A 23,459-nucleotide genomic window follows, 5' to 3' on the forward strand; every position below is an offset into this window, starting at 1 on the left:
GGGGTGAGTGATTCAGACAGCACAGCAGTAAGACACTGGGTTACTAAATTACATTATTCATTTGCTCAGCAAACACCCACCCCAGGCGATTTACACAGCACACATTACATATTAACCATTTGTAGATATCCTGAATCAATTCAACAGAGGTGCCTCGTCTCAAGAATACAATGTCAGCGCCCCAACAGGGAATCAATCCAGCCATCCAACCGGGACCTGGCTCCTTAACCCACGTGCTGCCACTCCTTTGAGTGAGCAGAGGAGAACGGAACTCAGATTGTTGGAGTAAAGACACTGGCTTACTATACAGCTGTCAAATGTGAGAAACTGTGAGCTGCTTCGGTCCCCCGGGTAAGACCATTTGCTGAGCATATGCATGCTTTAATGGAATGGGACAGAATGGAATGTTGGCTTTAGAATGGTTCCGGAGTGTGTGGGTATTACTAAAAAGGCTGTCTGTGAAAACAGGGGAGACATTTGAGAGAGAGCTTTAGCGATTATGCTGATACACCAGCACGCAAACAGAACCGGGGAAAGATCTCACCCGGACCCCCAGCTAACAACGAGCCAGTGTCTGGGGGGCACGGCGCTGGGTTCGAGGAGCTGTGCTGGAGGAGTCGGTGACATTAACACACTGTGCCGAGTGTAGCAGAGCACCCCGAATGCACTGGAGACACTCCTTCCTTTGTTCAGAAAAGCAAGCATCTCCACCCATCCGTCCTCTATCATTCCAAAGGAAATAAAGCACTTCTTCCTTCTGTTCTTCACAGAACCCCACCTGGTGCAGCCTCAGTGTCTCTGCATTATTTATTTGCTTAGTAGGTGACCCATTTTAACCCTGCTTTAATCCAGCTGGATATTTCGCTGAAGCAATTCAGACTGAGCAACTCGCTGAAGGCCTGAGATTTGAACCCACACCCTTCTCACGTCTGACGTTCCTCCCCGCTCCGGTGGAACATTTTATTAAAAAAATAAAAATCCTCAGATTGAAAAGAAACAAAACCCCATTCTTGCTTTACCACCCCACCACTTCTCCCCAGATTCAGTTGTTCATTTTTATTAACAGGTTGCGTGTTGGAAGCTTGCCACATGGACTCCAGCGTGGGGAGAGAGGCTTCCCCTGCACGTTGAAATTCTCATCGCTGCGCGCGTGAGAGGCTTAAAGTAGCAGGCTTGGGGGTGGGAGGGGTGGGGTGTATCTTTCTTCTCTTCTCCTCACAGTTTATAGCATGCCGAGAATTCCTTAATACAACAGACCATTATTGCTGAGACTCGGGCCAACAGGCCAATTAGGCCTGCGCGACCATGTGGGGAGCGGAGCTGAGGGGCAGCTGTGGAGAGAGCAGGGAAACGCGTCTCAGCTGGAAAGAGACAGAGAGACCCTGCGGCTCCCCTGGGGGGGTCACAGAAAGCCACACTCTGGCCTTTCAGGTCACAATATGGACAGCCTATGCGTCAGGGCTGTCCCGCAGAGAGAGGTGAAATGTTCCCACTGTAAGACGAGTCGTTTTCCACACAGTGCAGGGATGCAGTCCACCAGGCCCGCCAGTGCTATAATATGCACGTGCGCTGCTATGTATGTGTGTGTGTGTGTGTGTGTGTGTGTGTGTGTGTGTGTGTGTGTGTGTGTGTGTGTGTGTGTGTGTGTGTGTGTGTGTGTGTGTGTGTGTGTGTGTAGAAGCGGAATAATGTAAGGTACTTCCAGCCGGGGGACGCCTGGGGGCCAGTTTGGTTAATAAACTAAAACGCACCTGTGGGAACACCTCCTTCCCCTTAAGTGACCTCCGCTCCACCTCCCTTCCTACAACAACAAAAAAAAGAGACAACTAACTGGCTCAGACACAGCTGGGCGTGGTGGCAGCATTGTATGGCTCCAGGGAATTCTGTGTTGCCCGAGAGCCCAGGAAATACCCAATCAAAGGCTGCTGCACTGGAATGAACCAATCATTCAGCAAAAGAACAAAGTGCATTTTGTGGAGTGGTGATGTTAAGCAGCGGGCAACTGAACATGCAACCAGGGAGTTCCAGTCCTGGGTGCCTAAAGCAAAGTGCTTAAACTCAACCGTGTCAGAGAGTGCGCAGCTGAGCACACCAAACTGTGTTAGTTTAGGAGCACCTGCAATGCAAAGAGATGATGTATTGTTTTAAAAAAAAAAAAAAAAAAGACACAAAGTCTATTCCAGACAAGACTGGGGAGGATTCAGAACATGCCACGCACACCCACAGTAGCACACAGTCTGTTTGCCACAGTGTCGCAGAGACAGCGTCACAAAGGCCTGCTTATGAATGTCTATTTTCACAGCCCCTTACTCACCATTTTCACCAGGTAAAGCTGGCTTCTGTGGGGCAGTGGTGTGGCACAGCAGCTACAGAGCCGGACTAGTAACCAGAACGTATTATGCTCAAAACCCGAGGAGGGGTTGTTGACTGCTGTTGATCTCATGAACGAGGTTCCAACCCTGACCTGCTTCAGTGAATCTCTTGCAGTATAAACAAATAATATGTAAATGTTTCCATTTGGATGATGATATTTGCATCGGCATAAATGCAAAGCAAGTAAAAGCTTTGGATGTCACCCTTGATAAGGGCTAAGCAGATGAACCACACAGGCCTGATGTATAAAATGAGCCACTATGAGGCAGAGACCCTCTGAAATGGCACTTCTTTAATGGGCTCCCGAGGCTTAGTGGCTGTGATTTACTGTGTGAAATCACACAGTCTTACACTCGTCTCTCTTAAGCTGTGTGCAAGCTCATCCATATGCTTATGTCTAGTGGGGTTTTAAAGGTTTTATACTTATCTATCTCCCCACCACCACCACCAATGTGCTTGCCATTCAGCATTGCCACCATTATAAGTATCCCCTCTTCACGACATAAATAAGTAATGAAACATGAGTTTCAATATTACGACACAATATGCATTCTACCAACCAGGAAAGGGAAAAAATTGCTTAATGCTTGCACAAATGCACATCTATGAACAGACATGCACACACGCACGCGCACACGCACGCACGCACGCACGCACGCACGCACGCACGCACGCACGCACGCACGCACGCACGCACGCACGCACACACAACCTGCATAATGCCTCCTCATCGCTCTCGATCGCTCTGACTTCTCTCCTTTCCCTCCCACAAAGTTCAAGCAAGTAAACATCACCCCTAAACCACTGTCAAATCCTGCTTTGTCCCTCCATGCCGCCCTTAACCCACACACCCTGCGCCCTGAAGCATGCTGTGGATCGCTGTCGTCTCCCCCATACCCTGCGCCCTGAAGCGTGCTCTGGATCGCTGTCGTCTGGAGCCGGAGGGTCACCTGGGGGCCTGTCTGGGCTCCACACGCCCTTCTGTGCGCTTTGTCTGTGTTTGGATTCACGATGCTCCAGAGACTGGCATGATGCTTCAGCAGTCAGGAGCTAATTTGTGGAACAGTCCCTCCAGGAGCATTCAGAGGCACTGCTGCTCTCTCACAAGCGACGGGAAGGAAACTCTGCCGTCATCCAATCAGACGCAGCCGTTTATCTTCTTGCCAGCCCAGAGGACTGTAAAAGCGGTGCATTCTCAAAAGCCCAGCAAGGAGCACGTCACCCGTCACCGAAAATCTCAGACACTCCTGGAGACATAACTGCAGCGTAAAAGACTTCACTGCCTTTGAAGCTGAAGGTATTCTTTTCCCTCCCATTAAAATACTCTTCTTTTGATGAGTGGGAAAAAAATAAAAGATAGCATTGCATTCCCTCACAGTGATGGTGTCTTAAACACCGCCCCCTTCTGGTGCCAGATGGCTTTCCTCCCTCTGCACGGTCACCCTGCTTAGCCTGATGTCTGCCATGTCAGTGATTCCTACCCTACCAGGGTAAGAATCACCCTGAAATAACTGTTGCTACAGAATGCATGGACACACAATATAAAAACAGTAACTACAGTCAAATAAACTGTCGCAGGAGATATCTGCATCTTTAAAATTTCCTGAGGTCCTAAATTAAGTAGTTAGTTTTGATCTGAAAGATTAAACCCTTCATTGATTGAAAAATGTGCTAACACTAACTACACTGAGTGAACAGATAACAGAAAAATGAAGACCATGTTTTGATCAGTACATGCCATTGGAAAAATGAGATCCTGTTCCGATTTGAAATGGCTTTGCAAGTGAGATTGATTCAAACTTGATTCTTCATGTATTAAGATACTGTCTAGCTGGATAGTAGTAATAGTAAACATTATTGTGGTTTAGCTACCAGGTTTAGCTCTGAAGTTACCTTGCTGCCTAGCAATATCGTGATTTTATCAAATAATATATGATGCAGCTACCATTCAAATGTGTGCCTGGAATGATCCAGTTAAAAGGTAGACAAGCTTGATTTGGAATAATTTATTCTGGATGGTGAAAAATCCAACTTACTAGTGACTTTTCATCTACCAGCCACCTCTTTATTTCTTTCTTCTGGTCTGTGGTTGGCATTCTATAAAGTTTGACCATCTAAAATTTAACTCTAGATGCTCTTTTTTTATAACTTTATAATGTATTTTTTCAGTTCATAAAACCATTTTTTTTTCCTTCATTAGATAAAATAACAATATTTAGCATATGCATTTAACTTCAAAAAGGAACTTCAAGTTGAAATTGAAATGATTGAAATTCAAATGAAATTACCAAATTTTCTTTTTTCCCTTCTAGACGCTTATGTCAATTGGAACAGCATGCAAACAAGGTTATAAGTTAGCTGTGCCCCCACAAAAATCATTAACAGACAAATTACCTATCACTTAGGCCCTGGTCACCATGACTCCTCCTCCCTGCCAAAGCCCTACAGCAGCCCTCAGAGGCATGAGACCATCTGGCTCCATCTGCATCGCATGTAGTCACCTAAAACCGAACGTAACCAATTTTCCCTAATGCCCGTTATATATCCATCAGCACACCCTCCTCATGGGGCTTCCTCCTTTTTCCCCACTTCCTTTAACAGCTGTCGAGATGAGCGGCGACCTACACGGAGCAAGGTCACAGAAAAGCCGAAGAGAGTGGCACGCTCAGCTACCGTGACTAACACATCCCACCCCAAGCATCTCCGATATGTTCGTGCAGGCATTTACACCCACAATGTAATGCTCCCAGAGGAGCACCGACAGAACCTGGTCATTTTATCTGTCAGATCTGACGGAAGAGGACCTTGAAAAGCACTTTTTTCTGACTCTCCCTCTCCATGAGTGGCGGGAGATTACCTTCCATTTCAGGCACTACACTTTTAAAACTGAGCTCTCTTTGAGCTGTGATACAACACTGTTAGCAGCAGTATATCTTTTTTCACCATATGGGAGGGCTGAACTGAAAGCAAAGTACACAGAAGGACAATATGACTAGCAGCAAATCTTAAACAGGTGGCTTAATCTTACATTGGCCCAATCGCTTTAGTCTCAGAAAACGGAGTACTCATTGACTGAGTCATTCAAAACCTTAATAAACTGGACCACAGAAGCCATTTCATCTTAAACATTCCGTCAACAGAATTAGACAGCAGGTAGAAATAAGAGAAAAGAATATCACACTAGTACCACTAAGCCATTTCTGTCACGGAGAGTTAGAAATGGATGGAAAAACCTGCCCAGGTTTGTGGAGGAGTCAAGAGATCTTGATCTTGCAACTCTTTATTTCCAAACTGCATGGCTTTGGGTACCAAAACAAGTTCTTGAAGTGAACTTTCCACTTTTCTGACTAAAACAGAGAAACACCTGCACAGAGACATGTCACATTAAACCTACCACACCCCACAAACAATATAAGAACAATGTGTACAGCGTTGTGGAATGTGTCACTCTTAGATTAATAATTCAATTCAGTCTTTTGTAGGCATTCAATAATAGAAGAAATATAAGGATTTCAGTAAAAATTCCTTCACAAGAGGAACATGAGTAGGTTAAGAGGAGATGCCCAAAAGTTGATAAGTAGCTCATTCAACTCTCAGCAGATCAGCTCTCACCATCTTCAGTGTATGAAGATAATAAATTATTGGGATTTCCGTATAAATGTTTAAGCAACCAGCTCTCGATAGCTCACAGCTACATTATTCAAAGACACTTTTTAAGGCCTCCCCCATGTCTCACTGGATGCGAGGGAGTGAAAGATGGGATCCCATCTACCATTCATGAGAGAGAGAAGGAAGAAAGGAAGAGGGAGGAAGAAAGAGAGATGGAGATACAGAGACAAGGAGCTCAAAAGAACAAGAAGCAGAGAGGGGGGATATCATTATAAGCAATGGCCTCACTAGGTAGCAGAGAGGTGTAGAGGACCAGGGACTGGGCTTCTAACCAGACTCATACATGTACAGTACGTCACCCGCTTGGGATCAGGGAATCTGCTGAAGCGAATAAACACTCTTCCTAATAAATTCTTCATGTTGTCAACAGTGGTACAGAGGGTAGAGAAAGGTGTCACCCCCCTGCCTCCAACCGCAGGCTACACTCCATACCAGTGACCCCAATCTCACTGGCAGGTCTGGAGGTCAGCAATACTATCTAACAGAATTCTTGTGTTCTGAAACTCCCAAGAACTCAGCCACAGTTCACAGTTATTAATGCATAATACAACTTACTAGATTCCTATTGGAACCTTACAGTGCTAAAGACCAGGCTTGACACAGCACTGGATAAATTCTAGACTCTAGGAAAAATGGCGATCTCAGATGGGTTAAGATGCCTGTTCTTACCATTAAACTCCTCATGTTCTGTGAACAAACAACACATAACTGCATGCAAACTTGAAGTTTGGAGTGAGAACTATCATACTTCGTTCTTTTTTTTCCCATTCCAGGGAAAGCTCGCCAAAAATGACAACATTGCTCCCCTTGGCCCTCTCCACCCTGTTCAGAGTTCATAGCGGGAACCAAAATCAACTGTCAAAGCACTTAATTCTTCACCAGCTCCTCTTGACTCAACAAATTCAGTTTTATGCTTATTTGTGTCAATATTTCATTCCATTTTTGCCCTGGGAAAACCCAATCTTCTGTATATTGCTTAACCCCATATGGGCAGGAAACAGCCTTTATGTGTCTCATAGCCTGGGGTCTGTTTCCAGGCAAAGGCGATACAGAGAGCACAGTCTGGCAAGCAGGCAGGCCAGTGGTTCAGAGATCAGCCCTGTGGGTGGCTTCTAAACCTCATTTCCAGTTTCTCGTAAACACCTTCTGACAAAGCACTTTTGATACTCCTGGACAGGCAAGCGACATGCAAGCTGCACATTTTATCATTTGCATATGACTGGTGATTCATAAAGCAAAAATCAAACAGTAAAGACAAGACCCGCCCCCAACATGGCAACAGGCACTTTGAGAGATTAACAATAAACTGGTATGAAGACTGCATTTGAGCAGGGGTATGTGAAAGACAGTGGTTTTGCAAAATGATTCATAATCTCCAATGAAATTCCAATAATGTGTGTATTTATAAAGCTAAGAACGATTTTTGCTTTGGTCTGAGCAGTGGCTCAGAGCAAGGGGGACTTAGGTACCACTGACGAGGACTCAAAGGCTCTTCCTAAACAACAGACAATCTCTCTCAGGAGCTGCAACCTGAGTTACAATCTCCTACCCTGTAACTCCCCCCCCCCCCCCCCCCCCCCAACTCAGCTGGGCTCAGAGCTTTTGTTTAATGAGCGAGCCGTAATTTCCCTACACCAGGGGAGCACTCATACCATAATGCTCCTCTTCAAACCTGCCAACACAGCAGCGTGGAGACGAGTCATCTCCTCAGAACAGAGCGATCTCGCCCCCCTACCCCGCTTCTACCTGTGGGACACAGGCAACTCCCCCTAGAGGGCTCTGTGTGCCATACCAGAAAGGTCTACTATGAAAGGCTCTCTGTCCAACCCCTGGGATATGAACATTCTGTACAGCTCTTTCAGATAGACAAGGCCGAGAAGAATTCTGACCCACACCACAAGAAAGGAGATGAAGAATCATAGAATCATATGCTTCACTGACATAACCCCCCCCAACCACCCTAAACCACTGAGCCCCCAAATGCTTACTTACCCTTTGTCAGCCAGGTGGTGGTAAGAGCGGACTACTGGCAGCTGATCAGGGCAGAGTGCTATTCCTCCCAGCAGAGTCAAAAGGGTCTCTTTCCTGGTGGGAGGTGGGGTGGAACGTCACACCTTCCAAAATGTCAGTCCCGACCAGGCTGACCCGAGTGCCATCAACCCAGCCAGCACTGCCGACATTCCTGCAAACAAATCCCAGGAAAAAAATAAGGAAATGGAGAGATCAATTTGATCGTAAAAGTGAAGGAAACTAAGGCCCTTAACCACCAGGCTGCCACAGATCAAACTGAACGGTCCTGACAGAGTAATGCGTGAAGCAGTCAGCCAGCCAATATATGGATTTTGGATTCTTCAGACAGCAGTGGAGATGCACTTAACTGAGGGTTTCAGGGCTTGAAAAGGCTATTCGCGTGAGAATGTGCCTTTCAGAGTAAAAAAAATACCGGTGTGTTAATTTCATGCATTAACTTCAGCAGAATTACACTTGTTTAATTACCCAGATCAGACGTGTCAAACAACCCCTGGAGGGCCAGTGTGTACGCTGGTTTTTGTTCCAACCAATTACCCCCGCTTAACTGGTCCGGTTAGTTAATTAGCTGTATACATTTATGCAAACACACTCCCCCGGAAAATGAACTGCAGTTCCATATGAGCACATATCAACGCTGTGTGTAAATCCAGAAACCGTGTGATCTGACATGACTAATTCAATGCATTAGCATTTTTAGCTGGCCACCTTTTGAAACAGCACTCAGTATAAACAAATGAGTGCCACCTGTAGGAAACACAGATACCCGCTGTCAGAAACACTGTACTGGCGTGGCAGTCCCACTCTTGTCCTACCGGGTTAGCCTTCCTCATCATGGCTCTTTCTGGTAAAGGGAATCAGACCTGTGCCGACAGGCTGTGCGGTAACCTTGGCGACATGTAGTATTACAGTGATGATTTAAGTTTCTGGCCTGACAAGGCTATTGCCCTGATTTGTTGCACTCAGTCCTGATTCAGTGCTGAGCTGCAGCGTTTAAACGCTGACTTACAGTGTCACAGCACTGATTCAGTGTTACATGTCTGATTTGTAATACTAAGCACTGATTCAGGTCTGATTTAAGGTGTTACAGCAGTGATTTAAAGTGCTACCATGCTGTGTTTCATTGTTCAGACAGCAGTGGGGAACCTTGGGGAACAGCATACTATACTGGAATGGGCTGAGAGCTGATCATTTCCCCAGGTTGGCCTGAACTCAACCTGGCCACTGCAGCGTCAGAACTACCTGCCTCCAAAAAAGGAAGGGACTAGCAAGTGGCATGACAATGGACTCAAAAACACAATTCCATCGGAAGATAGCTGAGGATTCTGGAAAGGGTGTTGAGCAGGAGGGGTTAGCATTAGCAGTAGTGTTAGCCCCCCTCATTTTCAGAGTCAGCCTCAGATTAAAACAATTTCAAAAAGGTGAGCAGACCGGGGGGGGCAGCTAACAGTAAGAGAGCCACACTTCTACGTGCATGCAAGGGAACAGCAGAAGCCACCTGTCAGGAGTGCTGAAGGAGGCCAAACTCCATGAAGCCCACAGGAGCTCTGACGCCTGGAGCCATACCTATTCTTCTTGCATCATAATGCAGCAGCAACAAGAACATTCCACCTGAAGGTCACAGGACCTGTCAGCAGACCACCTTTAATATTTCCCAATACCAGCAGACACCCTTAACATCATCTAATATCAGTAGACACCTTTAACAACAGCTGTTATCAGCTGATCACCTTTATCAAGATAATCCTACACGGTACAGATTTCAAACTTATCCATTTCTGCAACTGGATACTTACTGATGCAATTCAGTTCAAGTACTCTCCACAAGGGTACCACATTAGCACCTCACCCGGGATTTGAGCCCACAACATTCTGATTACAAGTCTAATTACCTAATGTCTTCACCTGCTGCCCATTTGTCAAGCTACATGCAGTTAGGGAGCACTAGTCAGGCTGGGGGAATAAGAGCTTTCCAATAATAACACATTGTGTACTTTCTCAGAGTACCCACTGTATTACTTCCAGCTGTTTCTGGAGGCAGCGCTAGAAACAGCCATTGATTGTAGGAGGCAGTGAGTGGTGAGCCAGACACTGCTGCCACAAAGACACAACAGTAATCTTGTTTCACCACTAGGTGGCACAAACCCGAGAAAAGTAGTCACAGCCCTTTATCAGATCCTGTTCAGGCCATGGTAAATTATATATTTGTATTACTGTTATCATTAATGCAGTCATAAATGTTTAGCAATACTAATATTCAAATAAGCAGGCTTCTAAAACCACTGCAAGTGCAGGGAGAGTCATGTTTTCATGAGAGACACTGTGTTGAAAGACCAGACTGTTTCCTTGCTTCACATCATTAGTAAAAGTAACAGTGTAGCCTACTTACTTTCAATTCCAAGAACACCCTCTACAAAAATACAAATAGAGCAAACTCAGCTCTGGTTATTTGTCACAGTCCTGCGTGGGGAAAGCTGACGTGGCTGCCAAAAGGAAACAAACTTAACAGGTAATCAGCAATATCAGTAAGCGTGATAATAAGATATCCCCTTCAAATGAACCAGATGCTACAGCAGAGCGCTTCCATCCCCGCGACCCACAGAAACATCATGAAATGCTCCAGTGACTCTATTTTATCCACTAACTGAGCAGAGTAATAAAGTCACCAAATGCACTGCTCCGGGAGGCCTGGGGTCTGTGCAGGAGATTGCACAGATAAAAACTGGAAATAAGGATTCATTAAACATTTACAGCACATCGGGCCACTTTCAAGATCTGGAATGGTACGCGTCTTCACAGACAAAAAGGTGTGCACTGATATATTCCACTCAAAATACGACTCGTTCACAGAATCCAGCTTTTTGAAAAACAATCCAGGAGCCATTTGCCTTTTCATCAGGTAAAGATGTTATTTGAGAGTGTCAGTGCAGCATAGTGGTAAGGAGCAGTGCTCGTAACCGAATGATTATTGGTTCAATTCTCTGCTGGGGCACTGCTGCTATACCCTTGGGCACGGTGCTTAACCCAAAATTGCCTCAGTAAATATGCGGCTGTAAAAACGGATAATATGTAAAAATTGTAACCTATGGAAGTCACTCTGGAACAGCGTGTCTGCTAAGTGACAATAAGGTGATGCAAAGAGGCGTGGCAGAGTTCTCATATTCCCAGCTGCACTGTACAGCTGCAGCAGGTCGGGGACTCGCTATAGACATGGCCCAACTGCAGATAACTCGGTCTCCACAGTTTACAAACCAGGGCATTTTGTGACCTGATTGGTTCAGGATGATTTCAGGAGCCAATCACACCTGATCTGATTCTTCCTCCACGTGCTGGCCAGTCTGTACTGCTCCCAGAGAGAGGGGCTGTAAGGCTGTCTGAGCTGGGTTTAACTGGCTTTATCTGAGCTCAGTGCGTCTCTCGTTCCCCCTTCACACAACACAGCACTTTACATGCAAGCAGGCATGTGTGATACCATCCGATTCATACATTTCACTCAAACCCATCTGCATGTGAGAGGAGACACACACATAGACATGCAGATACACACACATACATACAGACACACATATATACAGAGACACAGACACACCCATGCATACAAACACATGCATGCATACTAGAGAGACACAAAAGGGCATGAGGGATCACTTTCAGCCTGAACAATAGTGCACTTAAGATTCAATGCTTCCAGGATGGGTTTTACTGCTACATATGACTGCCAAGTCTGACAGCACACAACACACTAAAGGAACTCAGAGATAGACCATTTCACACACTTGGAGCAAGTTCCCGTTCCCCTACACCAAAACCCACTCCACACCGCCTGTTCCCCTACACCAAAACCCACTCCACACCGCCCGTTCCCCTGCACCAAAACCCACTCCACACCGCCCGTTCCCCTGCACCAAAACCCACTCCACACCGCCCGTTCCCCTGCACCAAAACCCACTCCACACCGCCTGTTCCCCCTAAGGACAGAGCGGAGAGACAGATGGGGGGGGGGGAGCAAGAGAGAGAATGACGCAAAGAGAGAGATAAAGTTGGAAAGAGGGAGAGAGAGAGGAGACGGGGAAGCAGGAAAGAAAGACAGAGAAGTTGAAAACTCCAAACAGGGACTTAACACTTTTCACACAGGCAGAAATCACAGGGCTGACACTTCACATGTTCCTGTGAAGCAGGGTAACTTGGCCGCACTGGGCCCGAGTGAGGGGGTGCACACATAACCCCACAGCCTGCACATGCTAGCAGCTCCAGAGCCTGCTGAACCATGCCAGAGCCCGGGGGACCGGCCACAGCATGTTAGCCCGGGCCAGAGCCTGTGGGACCGGGTCAGAACCTATCCGACCGGGTCAGACTAAGCCAGAGCCTGGTTGGACCAGGCCAGAAACTGCAAACCAGGTTAGACTGAGCCAGAGCTTACAGAACCTGGCCAGAGTCTGCCAGAGAATGGGCCAGAGACTACAGGAGTCTATAGGACTGGCTCTGACACTCCAGGACTGGAACAGATCAGAGCCATGAGACAAGGGGCTGGAGCATAGGGTAGTGGTAAAGAAATCTGGTCTGTAAGTAGTAGGTTGTCGGTTTGAGTCCCAGGTGGGGCACTGCTGTTGTGCCTTTCAGTTACGCAATGACTCTGTATTACTTTAATAAATACTAATCTGTATAAATGGATTGGTCATCCTGATCCATGCAAACCGATAATATTTAGAACATAACAGAATATAAGATAATGATGATGATGATAATAATGATTTCTCTCTAATCTGTGTGTCAAGTTATCCTGTGACCACATCGAACTGCAGTGGGAGTGGAGCGCAAACTTCCTCACAGCTCCACAAAGCCACAGAGCAGCCAGAGCCATGAAGGAGTCCAAGGCAATGAATTAGGTAGGGAGGACTTGGCATGTATCTTTGAAATACGCCTCAGACATGAATTAAGATACACTCTCGCTGAAGGCGAGATCTTCTCACTCGATTTAGTGAGGGAGGAATGACAGATTACCCAACTGTGTATAAAAAAAAACACACAAATGAAAGCCTAGATTGATGTTCACGGCGTGTCCTTTTAAGGACATAAACGCACGCTCCTTTGCGTCCTCCAGTGAAAATGGATGCCGATTTTGTGCAGCCCTTCAGGTAGGGGCTGGCTTCCACACATTTTTCTCTCTGGCAGCATTGTGATGAGGGAAAGCACATGTGGGTGGCCATTTCAGAAGCATTTCAATGGATGGGAAATACCGATAAGCACATTTTGCTAACATGATGGCCTGGGGTTTCTGCATCAACTCCTACCCAAACTCAAAAAAGGCCTTGCCTGGCTACAAATGTCACATGGATCAACCTTTGAATGATGAAACCCTATTTTAAATGATACTAACATAGCAAGAAGTTGCTGCCATAACCAGGTGTGTTAATGTATTTCAACAGCCTTGATATTCCCAGAGTATGAGAGGAGGCTAGGGAAGGAAGACTGGGATGCTATGAAGAGCTTCAAACAGAACCATGCCCTGCACTGTGCTTCCCATAACTGACACAGAGTGTCAGTCCACACTATATGCTGTAGCATAACAGGCTGGGGACCATCTTTAACCATCTTCCAGATGTGTGAATGATCTTTCATACACAACACACACCCACACACACACACACGCGCGCACACACGCACACACGCACACACGCGCGCGCACACACACACACACACACACACACACACACACACACACACGCACACGCACACGCACACGCACACGCACACGCACACGCACACGCACACGCACACGCACACGCACACACGCGCACACACGCACACACGCACACACGCGCACACACGCACACACACATGCAACCACATACACAGATACACAGACAAACGAGTGTGCATACACATGCACACACAGGCCCTAACCAAGCTTATCTTGCTAGCTGGTCTCCTGAATTGGAGGTTAACATTCAGGTCCCTGGGAATAAGTGATATAACGAACAGGCAGTCCTATTCAAATGACCCTCATTCTCATTAGCATATCGTTGGCTGCTCTGCACCGTGCCGAAGGTGCAGATGGTGAAAAGGAGCTTGTTTAGGCTGACCCAAGCTACTGCGTGAGAACTGAGCTTACCAGTGACACCCTTGTATGCGACGCCTTCCTGGATCTTCGACTGTAACCTCAAACCCCCTGGGGCAGAGGGTTTTAAAAGCAAATACTGAGCTCTCTTTCAACACCCATTTCTCTCTTACCCTGTCACTCTCCTTCTCTCCCTCTCTCCCTATCACTCTTTCTCTATACCCCCTCTCCTCTCTAGCCCTGTCTCCCTACCTCTTCCTCTGTCTCCATCTCCTCATTTCTCTGTCTCCCTTTCCCTCTGACCAGTATTTGTCTTTCTACCTCTACCTCTCACTGTCTCCTCTCCCACTCCTTTCTCTCCTCTCTTTTGCTCCCACTCCTTTCTCTCCTCTCACTCTCTCACTCCTTTCTCCCCCCCGCCCCTTCCTGAATACCCAGCTGGTTCAGGGTCTGTTGGAAAACCAGCATTTACTGCACAACGTGAAGCTATTCTGTAACAGCAGAGCAATGGAATTCAGAGAAGAACACAGGGCTTAATTGGTGATGTGGGGGTCGAGGGAAGAGCCCTAAACCCTTACTGACTTACTCCCTGGGAGGGGGCCTCCAACCTTGGTGTAAGTGTCCGCCATAATCCAGCTCTTACACGGAAACTCACATGATTCAACAAAAAGAACCAACTCCTGTGGCAATGAATTATCACCATGAGCTTCAATTACAAAGGAATCAAAAAAAGAAAACCGCACAAATGGATTTCTTCACACTGACTAAGGTGCCTGCTGGCAGTGCTGATGTGTCAGGGAACACTCGGGCGTTTTCGGCTGGGCGTATCCAGGACCCATTACTTCACCCCCATCCCCACCAGGGAAGGTGCATTTCAGGGTAAGCGCTTGTAACTCGACACCCGGGTGGACAATGACATCATCACGCCTGAGACCCAGATGCCGAGGCACTTCAACTGAAACACCTCCCTCTTTAAATCCCCCCATACCTCATTTCAGCAGTGCTTGCCATGGCAACACTGGTGTCACTTCACGCTCTCACAGGACAAAGAGAACAAAGAAAAACAAGCCTATGGCTTTTTTTTTTTTTTTTTTTTAACACACCACTTTTACATTTTAAAAGGCTTTATATTAACACCATTGTCTGACACCACTGTCACAAAGTGACAGATTTTTCCACACCTTTGGGGGGGCAACGCTTTGGCTATGTTTCCACTGCTTTCCATTATGCCATTACTCCAACCGCACATGAAAGCACATCAACTTGTGATTTGTTGTGTTCTTTCGACCATGGGCATCTGGGAAGCCTCTACTCTCAGAGCTGAACAGAAAACCACAGCCGTTTCCACTGTGGCACCATTCTTCTGAAACTACTGCTGCAAGTCCTCCCCCCCGCCACCCCCACCACTCTCCACAGGGGAGCAGGCACCCACAGCCCAGTGAGTGCCGAATCGGTCACAATCGATGGAATCGCTTCATAGCGCTTTATCCCCCACCTTAAATATCCACGCAGAAAAGCATGGATTTGACACCCACCGACTCAACTCTTCCCCTGGGGCCCAACTGGAAGCGCGTACTTCCACACAAAGGGTGGCGTTTCGAGTCAGCTTCGTCTCCACGTCGAGCGTGCCAGCTGGCGATCGATAAAGCGATCTGGTGCCCTTTGACTCACTGTGCTCAGTCAATCCACCCCCTCTCCCCTCAGCAAGATGAAACAGAGTGCGCTCAGTGCTCATGCGTCTAACAGAAACAATTCTCCTCAGCACAACAGACCCTCCACAACACCAGAGCATGGAGGTCCAAATGGATTCTTAACTGTACAGCCAAGCACCAGAGGCGGTCAGTGTTGGCTGGGTGGACTCCTTCTCACTTTATAAACCACATATTAGGTATGTAAAGCTCATCTCTCCCCCCCTCCCCCCCCCCCGAGCCAAGCCGATCTTTAAAACTCCTACCTGGGCGCACCTTGCGCATTCAGTGCGTGATAAATTTCAATTTCCATTTTGATTGAAATTTCATTTGCTGGCATGGGGGACGGTGCATACCAACCAGGACCACTGCCGGAGCGACTTCGAGATTTTTAAGTTCAGTCAACAGAGGCAGAGGACACAGGTGGCAGCGCGTTCCGGCCGAATTTCACACCGGCACTAGAAAGCGTTTCGCCACACAGAGTTACAAATGCATGGAATAATTTGCTGGGATTTGAAGTGGCAACAGAGACTCCGGGACCTTTCAATAGCAAACTCGACACAGCTCTACATTCTCTCTAGAGTACAGGGAAAGCAAGCTGAGAGGTTGAATGGTCTGTTCTTGTTATTATACTTTCTTCTGATCTTAAGTTGAGAATGCACGAGTGGCAGAGCTCAAACAGGGACCAGACAATAGAGAAAAGAGACAGTGATGGACAGAGGGAGGGAGACAGGCAGAGAGAGGCAAAGGGAGAGAGAGGGACAGAGAGAGAGTGAGAGGGAGAGAGAGGGGGAATAGAGAGGGGAAGTGATAGGAGGAGGAGAGGGATATGTGGGGAAAGAGAGATGCGCTTCCATTGTGGAAAGTATTCTGAAATATCAAAATGTTTTTCAACAAATTTGATCAAACAAGGAATGATTCATTTGTCATGGAAAACAATGAAGGAGTGAGGGTCCTGTGAGCTGAAGACTGGAATCCTCAATCCTCAGATTCTGAATGTTTTGGAAATACTGGCATAGCGTATCTCAAGCCAATAAAGAAAACTGAATTGAACTGAAATTGAGAGGGTGAGATGGGTGGAGTGGGTTTTAAAGGACTGGAGAACTCCCGGCTCTACCTCCCCCAGCTAACACCAGTACCATAGCTCAGCCTTTCTCCATGCGCCATCAGCCAGACACTGACTCCATTTATCAGCATTCTCTCAGTGGTACTCACCCTCACTGAGACAAGCATCACCTTAACAGACTTTTACTGACAGCAGTGACTCATCTAACAATTGGAGAATGATTCAGCATCATTCTCTCACTGACAAGAGACCCACAGAAACATTCCCCCATGGACAGTGACTCACTGAGGCAGTCCCCCATAGAGTTTTTTTTTTTTTTTTTTTTTTACGGGAGGGTTAACCTGTGCAGCAGTAACACAGGCAGTGAGCACAGGGTTAAACTGAGCAGTGGTCTGGCTCCAACACACTATGTTCATTTGTTTAGCGAGCTCCACAGGTGATTACAGATGCACAGCTTAGGCAAATATCTGCTTTGGAGGGAACCTGCCAGGGTGCTGTGATGCATGGAGCTCAAATCAGCTGGATTACAGTATCACACAGAGATAAAGTCATCCATCTGTGTAATGCCCCTCTGCAGCAGAACCACAGAGTCCTCCCAGCACATGGCTGTCAGTGCTTCTAGTGTCCCTGCCTCTCCAAGTCAGAGTTTCTTCAAAGAACCCCCCCCCCCCCCCCAAACGTAGCCTCCCTAGTGCAAGGATATGTAGTACAGGACTGACATACTCAGTACGGAAATGGCCACCTGATTTCGGTTGGAGACACCATGTCATATTGGTTGAGCCTCAGGGAATTTCTTGATCATAACAGGATGAACATTCTGAGCTACTGTCCAATCACAAGGCCTACATTTCTGCGTTTATGCTTTTCCCCGCTCTTTCCCAGAAGCATGTCTGATGGAAAGGACAGTCAGTCCCTGCGTGTGGGACGCAATCTCTCGGTGAGGGAGACAGCGTCACCATTTCCAGACAATGCTGTCTTATCCAACATGAGCAGGGAAGGCCTCCTCAGGCCACCAATGAAAGCTCTCTGCAACACTGTGGCTAACATCACCGGAGCTTATAATTAGCAGAACATTCACTGTGTTAACTGGTCTAAAGAAGAACACAGGTGGAGACACTGACTTAAAATTTATCAAATTCTAGCCACCTCTCCTTCCCTCTCTGTCCCATTCTGCCAGCCAAACAAGCCCCGCTCTGATCCGCTGAAACTGAGTCACTTTAGGGCCTGCTTTTCTCCCCAGAGGAATTCCCTGCTTGCTCTCCACAGGGTGTTTCTCCTCAATCAGCTCGTACCTGAGCATACATTGCTGCATGCGACTTTAGTGCCAGGCACTTTACTGCAGCTGTGCCAGTTGATCTTGATGGAGTAAAGATGATGCACCATAATAGTTTACAGCCCTGCAGAGATGCAGTCATTTCGCATAAAAACTCTGCATGCGTGTAATCGCTTTGTGTAACTGCAGGACCGTTTTAGTTAAGGGATCTTTAAAAAAGAAAAAAAGGCATCAGAGAGAAACCAAACGCAGCCGGCAGCATTTCTGTATCAGTGGGATTTTCCTGGAACATCTGTGGTCTAATTTGCGCAAATGGCCTGGCGTGTGCCTTTGGCTGTCACACTCCCGCACAGGTGCTCAAACCCGGCACCAAAGGATCTGTTGGGCCCTGGGGGAATCGGACAGGCCCGGCAGGGGTTGCGGGTGACACCAGGGGCTGCGGCGGCAGGAAAAATGCAAGCCCAGCGCGGCTCAGGCAAAGGCCCCCCGCTGGGGGAACAAATGGAAGGTCGTGCCCGTGTCACCTGGAACCTGGCGTCACCTGGAACCTCAGCCCCGTGCTGAGCCTAAGGGCTGCAGGGTGCCACCCCCCCTTGCTTCAGCCGCAGGGGGTGCATCCAGGGCCAGGGGAGTGCACTGGGCCCTGTGCTCCTAAAATCACCCTCCTGCCAGGAAAAATACGCACCCTCCAGCACACAGATCACACAGGGCCTTCCTAATGAAATCACACCACAGCAGAGTTTCTCTGAGGCACGGAGAGTTGGCTCCGTTCTACTGCTGGAGGCCACCTCTGGGGTGCTCTAACAGACTCCGGCGCAGAGTCCTGGGGGTGAGCACTGGGAGAGGGAGCTTTCCAGGCTCAGATGGAGGAGCAGACAGTCTTTGTAATCACTCTGGGGATTCCAAAGGCATCACTCCAACTTCACAGGAGGACCAGTTTCCACTCTGTCACATCCAGTACTTTGAAGGGTGAGCGGGCCTGCCCTTTGAAAAATGACCAGCGTTTTGCAGTAAGATTATCATTTAACATTTACTTCCTACTGGAGATAGAAATTAATGCCAAACAGCTTTACCGAGATAAGAGCGAAAGTGTTTAGTTGGTGTACACCTAGTAGAAATTACTAAATATGTATATGCATAAACCATTTTTCCAAGAAAGTTTTTAAAGTTCAGTTTTGGTAATTATATGAATCGACACAGGGCAGCACATAACTTGCGCAGGCTCACATATGCAAATCTATTAGAATGCAGTACCAGTTCCAATGCAGACCTACCCAACCTGCCCTGCAGATCCAACCCTACGATCAGATTCTCAAAAACAAGCAGGGGTCAGGAGACAAGCATACACACTCACTGCTGTAACTTCACACAAACACAAACACAAACACACAAACGCATAAATACAGAAACGAACACACGCACATACAGAAACACAAGGCTGCACATATGCCTGTGTGCGCGCACACACGGAAACACACAGGTGCAGGTATGCATGGGCATGCGCGTGCCCGTGCACACACACACACACACGCGCGCGCACACGCACACGTGCACACGTGCACACGAACAGACAGAAACACACAAACATATACATATACAGCAGGCTTCATCACCTTGGCAATAAGACAAATGGAACCCAGTCAGATGCACACACACAAACATCATCTGTAGCTAGACTACCACAAGGCAAATCTACTGCTTCTGCTACAACAGGAGCCACAGCAAGAACCTAGCTGCAGCTACTCTCTGGCTCACCCAAGAAAGAACAAACGAGGTGGAGAGATAGAGAGATATGATGTATGATTATGCTTATATCATTTATGCATGTATGCTTTCTTTTACTCTATATAGTTGTGCTTACATATTTAATATTGCTCATTACTGTGTGTTTCTTCTGCCAATAACACACCATCAAGCAGTTCTGAATTGAAACTGTAATTGAGAGAGAGGGAGAGGGAAGGGGAGAGAGAGAGAGGGAAGGAGTGAGGGGGAGAGAGATACTTGGGTGCTCTGAACAGGAGAGGCCGCATGCTGACACAGAGACGACATGAGACCTCTCGCTGGCTGCCGGTTCCAGGGAGACGCGAAAGACGCGGCCAGGCAGCATTTTGGCAGCGGCCCCCGTGAAGAAGACAAATGGCTATGCAGTCCATGAATCTGGCACACACAGCTCCCACAGATTAATCTCTCCGCTCCATGTGTGCAGGAATGAGAACAAGGGGAAGAGAGGGAACAGAGAGAGAGAGAGAGAAAGGAGAGAGAGGAAGGAGAGAGAAGGAAAAATTAGACAGACAGATATGCAGCAGAGAGAGACATTAGAACGAGAGAGGGAATGAGATAGAGGAGAGAGGGGAGCAGAATATAACAGAAAGAGAGAGAGCGTGACTGAGAAGGGAGAGGGAGGGAAGAGCAAGAAGGAGGGAGAGATGGAGACAAAGAGAGAGAGAGAAGGAGAGAGTGAGGAGGCAGAGGGAGAGAGCTATGAAGAGAGAGAGAGAGAGAGAGAGAGAGAGAGACTGCAAGACAGACAGTGTAATTAAGTTGCAAAGGAGTGGTGGGGCCAGGCTTTCTATCCAGGTCTGCCCCCCAGGTGCTGGCACAGAATAGGCAGCAAAATGAATCTGAACCTGTGCCGCCTTCTCCGCACCCACCTCTCCCTCTGGGTGCTCACCAGTGCCCACAGGAGTGCCCCGAAAGCCCCAGAGAAATGGGCACGTACAAAACCTCTGTTCAGACATGACCCCAAAACCTCACTCCGCCTGCCGCTGACGCAAATGCATAGCAGTACCGTAATCAGGGTGAACTTATCCATTACATTAGTCCACAGTTTACAACCCCAGACTTTTATTACATGAACGTTCATAGGGGGAAGAGGGGATAGAGCTACGGGGTGTAGCAGCAAGCCACAGTAGGAGAAGATAAGGGAAGATCACACGCTTGTGGCCTTAAAGGAGCTAAATGGATATTGCATGAGGAGAAGCATGCTTTTAATAAACCCGAATGATGTGTGCTTAATATAACCGCGCCACACTTGCAAAAGATAATGTTCAACTACACCAGAAAGTCCTGAAGTCCTGAGCCATGAAACATATTACAAGATCACTGGGCACAAAACAGCTGCCTTTCATTTAGTGGTGAAGACATTAAATGCAAAAGGATACCATACAGTAACAGCAAGTGGAACTTAATTACTCATGTCTGAGAGATACTAAAGTTGGCTTTAATGATGATTTTCAGCTGCTTACAGTCCATTGAGATCCATTAGGGGACCTCTGCTTCACTAACGTACAGTGGATAGAATACTACAGTATTTTTTTATTTATTTTTTTTTTTTTGAGTTCACACTCTTACTCATCTGTCCACCGAAAGTAAGGAAGACCCTTCTACAGGACAGCATATAGCTTACCACAGACGTCACTATCAGTTTACACAGCTATATATTTAATGAAGCAACATAGCTTGAGTATGGCCCATGGGTACAACAGCAGTGGCCCACTTGGGACCCTGCAATCTGGCGCTTACAAGCCCAGTTCCTTCACCGTGACGTCACACTGCTGCCTAATCCCCATAAGGGTAAATAGAGTTCATTATCCACCACGGGATATCTTTCCACTCCACTTTATAAAGCCACTTACTCTCACACACTTTTTCACCCCAAACTGCAGACTCCAGTAAACAGGCTTACAGCATGGAATCTGTAAACGCCCACAGGCATTTCTGCCAGGGGATTTTGCGGTGCCCTAATTCACCAGGCGTGTGCAACAAAAGTCGAAGGCAGACATCCGATAAACTCGCCTAAGTGTGATCAACATAAAACTCCCTAATCTCAGCTATGGTTTGGATAGGTTAAGTTCTGGGTGCTAGCAGGTTACACAGATAGGTTACTAATGTTACTGTCACCATTAATGTGTGTGATAATGCTGTTGATGCTAATGCTAACATTGCTACATAAAAGAAGAGTGATTACTGTGTACCATCCCTTTATGTAGGACAACTAGAGAGGCCTGCACACAGAAAGCATGAATCAAGAAGTAGTCCAGGGGATTTGGAGCACAACACGAGATACTCTGCACCCCACCGAACAGACTGCCCACATTAACGAGGCTACAACACAGGTAATCTTTACAGGTATCAGCCCAAAACAGCTGGAGAGATAATACAACTCGCACTCCTTTTACTAAAACGTCTACAGTCAGTCTGCTACAGCTGCAATCATCACAGAGGGATGTGTTTTCTCTCGTCTCTCCAACCTTATTAGCACACAATCAATCTTATCTCGCTCGCCGAGACGCGAGAAGCAGTGCGCGCTGACAGCCAGGCGGCCAGAGGAACAGCAGAGGACGCTGGGGGATACGAGCCTCCTCTCTGCAGAGAGAGAGATCTTCAGTCGGGCGGAGGCCCTCTCACTGACACTCTCCAGATCCTGACAGAGCCAGACGCCCGCTACCGGGACAAGTGCAGGTTTCATTCCACACGAAAAATGACAGGGTGAATTGAAGCCCCTATACCCCAAGCTATCCGTCAGACAGGTGGAGTAACTCACTCTGAATGAGTTCAAGTCTTCTGCTGGAACTCGAGGCCAAAAGTCACACAAACTGTTACATTCTTTTCTAGTTGATTCCATTTTGGAAAAACTGATTTAAAACCACACAGAGTGGAAAAACAACACCTGTCAGACAAAACATCTGACAGTCTTGTGCAACGTTAAAATGCTTAGAGAAATACAGGGCATCGAATCTACTCTCTCTCTCCGCCCGTCCCTCTTTTTTCAGCAAATCCCAGAATGCCTTGTCCCTGCAACCTCTCTCAACAAACAAATACAAGAAATGTCACTTACTGTGCTATGGGTTATTCCCTGGAGTCTAGTTATAGCATTTTAATATGATTTTTTTTTACATATTTTCAGGAAATGATTATGAATATTTTCTAAACATTGCTTTCAGTGGGGCTGTGTCTGTTGGCAGTTCATGAACGTGGCTTGTTATGCTTCTCTCAGCAGAAGGGGGGTCCCCGAGTCAGCCCTACAGCACCATGCCCCCTTTCTACATGGGCGATTCTGCAGGAAACCCTGAGCTCCTTCATCTAGGTTGCACTCGGAGTGAATTTTCAGGGCCACAGCAGTAGAGGAGGACCTAAACTATGTCCCATGGTTTGCTCAGGAAGAGTTGGCCTTCCCCTGACCTCTGAGGAGTGAATGGGGGTGGGGATTCAGGTCATCTTCAGGGCTCCGTGTCTCCTCTAACATCACATGACAGACCGCAGTACAGTTCTCCTGCTGTTGAGCATTGACATGCCGATTAAAAA

At 47.3% G+C, this 23,459-nt stretch overlaps 1 long non-coding RNA gene across 1 annotated transcript in view; it reads right to left on the reverse strand.

Annotated features, from left to right (window-relative positions):
• LOC118774028 overlaps positions 1–23,459 on the reverse strand; it is a 50,253-nt gene that overhangs the window by 19,361 nt on the left and 7,433 nt on the right. The window contains exon 2 of the long non-coding RNA XR_005004801.1: positions 8,035–8,224. This is a non-coding gene — a long non-coding RNA (uncharacterized LOC118774028). The remainder of the gene's footprint in view (positions 1–8,034; positions 8,225–23,459) is intronic.

This window comes from Megalops cyprinoides, chromosome 3 (assembly GCF_013368585.1).
Source record: "Megalops cyprinoides isolate fMegCyp1 chromosome 3, fMegCyp1.pri, whole genome shotgun sequence".
Taxonomy (NCBI): domain Eukaryota; kingdom Metazoa; phylum Chordata; class Actinopteri; order Elopiformes; family Megalopidae; genus Megalops; species Megalops cyprinoides.